Source organism: Oryctolagus cuniculus, chromosome 10 (genome assembly GCF_964237555.1).
Source record: "Oryctolagus cuniculus chromosome 10, mOryCun1.1, whole genome shotgun sequence".
NCBI lineage: Eukaryota > Metazoa > Chordata > Mammalia > Lagomorpha > Leporidae > Oryctolagus > Oryctolagus cuniculus.
Genome location: NC_091441.1, coordinates 94,450,415 through 94,454,190, shown reverse-complemented (window position 1 = coordinate 94,454,190; position 3,776 = coordinate 94,450,415).

Sequence of the window (3,776 nt, the reverse complement as noted above, 5' to 3'; positions counted from 1 at the left end):
GGAAGCTGAGTTGCTTGCCCCAAGGGGCACAGCTTGCCACCCACAGGAAGTGCTGTGGGGTCCAGTGAGGGAAGGTCTAGCATGCCTTAGCACCAAGCTACAACACTTGGGCCACATTGTTTCCCTCTTAGCCCCAGAATCTTGCTCTGCGAAACAGAGGTGAGTCCCTACCTTGCCCATGTCATAGGTCTCTCCTAAGGCATGAGAGAATGTTCTACAGCATTTCCCTTGGATGGGGGAGGAATTGGCAAGTCTGAGCTGATGCTAAGCCCATCCTCTACCTCCCCACCTTCTGCTTCCCCAGCCTTGAACCCCATCAAGAACCTCCAGGACACCCCTCCCAGTGCCTTTCAGGGAGTGCCCTGTAATTTGCTGAATCAGGGAGGCTCATGAGTCATGGAAAGGCGGTGATGAGAACATGGCTGGCTCCTCCCCGATGCCGGTGAGGGCCACCATCAGCATCCCTACTGCTGCTAGGGGGCTGCCTCTGTGAAAGGCCTTTCATTTATCTGATAAGCAATCCTCACCATCACCATCACCGTCTCGTGTCATAGAGGAGAATATGGGAATTCCAAGGGGTTATGTAACTGCCCAGAGGACAGACAGCTGATAGGAGCAAAGCTTGGAGCCAGTTTGTCTCAACTAAAATTCTTCATAGTTCCCTCTTAGTGTGGTTGTGGTGTATTTGTGAAGGTGGGAGAAGGGTGCCCTGCTGTGTGTGTTGTCACAGGAGACAGGAAGGATGGGCACCATTTCTTCACTGTGGAATCTTAGTGTAGCAATAAAGAATGCAAAGATGGCTGCATAATGTCTCCTGTGCTTTGCACATACTCCTGTGCCTAGGACCTTGAGAGGGGCAGGGTGTTTTTCCACCTCTTGTGAATCAAGGTTTGCTTTGATCAGTAGAATGCCCTGGAAATGATACAGTATAACCTTCAAGTCTAGGCCTCAAGAGAGCTAGGAAGCTTCCAATCTCACCTTCTCTGAAATGTATCACAGTGTTGAAGAGCCCAGGTGGCCTCCCTAAAGAGAGCAGACCACGCCTACAGAAAGACCTAGCCAACAGCCAGCATCAATTGTTGTCTAGAGAGTGAGGCACCTGGTGTCATCCAGCTCTTAGCCTTTCTGCCAGGCTCCAAGCAAAAGCAGCAGCAGGATCCCTCCCTCCTAACCCAGCCCAAACTGTTGATGCACAGAGTCACAAGCAAATGCCATGATTATTGTTTTAAGCCACTAAATGTTGGTGTGGGTGTGGTGTGTTATTTGGCAAGTGATCATTGATAAAGTGATTGACTTATTTTCTTATCTGTAAAGTGGGGATGATATTCACATCATACTTGATCGACTTGTAACCATGAGTAGGCAAGTTGAAGCCTGAGAATGCCTGAACCCTGAGTCTGGCACAGTTAGCAGCACCCTCACTGAAGGCTTGAACCACTGGTGTGAGCAGCTCTGCTGAGGGCCCCTGAAGCGAGGGACAGGCGGCAAGCCCTTCAGTGGGTAGAGGAAGCATGGATGGAGAGGGCATCCCTGGACAAGAGTGAAGTAAGGCTCACAGCAAATCAGTGATGTGGCGGAGATAGTCAGCATCTGGCTGGAGTTGTCTTGGTTACAGAGCTATTAGGCCACCCTGAGTTTGGCTGGAAGCCCAGGATTGTGGAGGTTTGAGCCAAGTTGATGCAATACCAAAACGTCCCTGAGATCATGGAGGCCTCAGGTTCCATGGCCAACGTGAGGGTCTAGTGACTAAGGAACCGCCGAGGCGGAAGTATCGCCATAGCATCTCAGGTTCAGGCCTGAGCATGTCCTCGCTCTGCTGAGTACCTTTTCATAGCCCCCACCGCCCCAGGAGGAAGTCCAGACTGCGGATCCCAGCTTCTGCCCGACTGCAGCCTGAGCTGCCGAGGGTTGCGCTCAGCTCCACCACTGCCCTTTGCCTTCATATTCTAGTGCACCCCAGACTCTCAGTTCCTGGGGTGGACCGCATCTCTGCTCACCTCGGGGTCTCAGCACAAGCTGCACCCTTCTTGAATGCTCTTACTCAGCCTTGCTCTGCTTCACCTGGAGAACCCCTACATCCTTTAGAAGATCAGCTGAAACATCCCTTTCTCCAGGGAGCATCCTTGATCCCCCAAATCTGGGTTTGTCTCTCCTCCTCAGGCCTCCCCTGGCACCCTGCCCTTCCCTGCCCCTCGTCACTGTGACTGTTGGTCTCCAGGATGAGTGATCTAAGAACACAAGGACGGAAGTTTCTTTAGCCACCTCTGTAACCCCACCACTAAAATCGGTGCTAGCACACAGTGTGCATTAAATACGCCTTCCTTCTGTGTAAACGATAAATGGGTGAGTTGAGTGAAGTCTTGGAGATAAACATGACAGCAACAAACAGGAAATGAGGACAAGGTGGTAGATACCATCTTGATAAGGATCATAGACTTATGAGGACGTGTGTGAGTTTCTCATGGGATGGGGGTGTCTAGATGAAATGGCCTACTTATGAAAGGCTGGTTGCCCCGGGGGTGGGGTGGGAAGGCACCCAGAGGCCTCTCCTGATCTATGAGAGCTCTGGTTAGGGGAGTTAGGGGAACTCCGTTGAGTTGGGGATTGAGGAGTAGCCTTTGTAAGCATCAGAAGAGGCAATAGTGTTGGGTAGTTGGACTCACTTTGACATCAGACACCAAATGTCAGTAATGGCATACAGCAGAGCTTTGCAACATAGGACGTGCTTGACTTCCCTCCACTTTGTGAGTAAGGATGCAGGTTTCTGCCAACTTGGGGCTCCATCAACCCTTAGGACTTTGGAGTCCCCTGCTCCCAGCTGATTGAAGAGAAAGATGCAGAGGAGAACTTGCAGAGGCATCTCCTCTGTTCATCTTCCATGGGAGACAACTAGTCATCGTATCGCCCTATGTGTGAGAATGGGAAGTGTTGTCTCTGGTTGGGTGGCCTGGTTAGGTGACCACTTCCCAGTGTTAGTGCGACAGTGATGAAGAGGGGGCTTGAATCTCTGGTGGGAAAATGCACTCTCTGGCAGATTGAAGGTCTACAAATCTCCAGGTGCTCATCTGTAAAATGAGGGCAGAAGTAAACTTCACAAGAGTCTTGGGATTCTTGCTGAAATGGGATGAAAGATAAAACCCTTAGCAAGTGCCAGGCCTAGAAAATAAATGCTTAGCTTGGTGTTGCTTAAGCCTCTGCTTGTGACACCAGTGTCCCATATTGGACCACTCGTTCAAGGCCTGGCTGCTCTGCTTCCAATCCAGTTTCCTGCCAATATGCCTGGAAGGTGATGGGCCCCAACCTTGGATGGGTGAGGATGGGCCCCAACCACCCACATGGGGTGCCAGGATGGAGTTCCTGGCTCCTGACTGGCCTGGCCCATTCCTTGCTGTTTAGGCCATTTGAAGACAGAACTAGCAGAAGGAAGGTTGATTCTCTTTCTGTGTCATTCCGTCTTTTAAATAAGTAAATCTTTACAAGGGAAATAAATACTTGACAAATAATACCTTTTTTAAGAGGCAAAGACAGAAATCTGCCATACGCTGGTTTACTCCCCCAAATACCCACAGTGGCCTCTATCCGGGAATGGGAATTCAGTCCAGGTCTCCCATGTGGGTGCCTAGTTACTTAGGCCATCTCTGCTGCCTCCCAGGGTCTGCATTAGCAGAAAACTAGAGTGAGCAGCCAGAGGTGGGTATCATTGTGGCATTCCATTGTGGGATGTGGGCATCTTAATGGCTAGGCTAAATGTCTACTCCACGCTTTTTTAAAAAAAA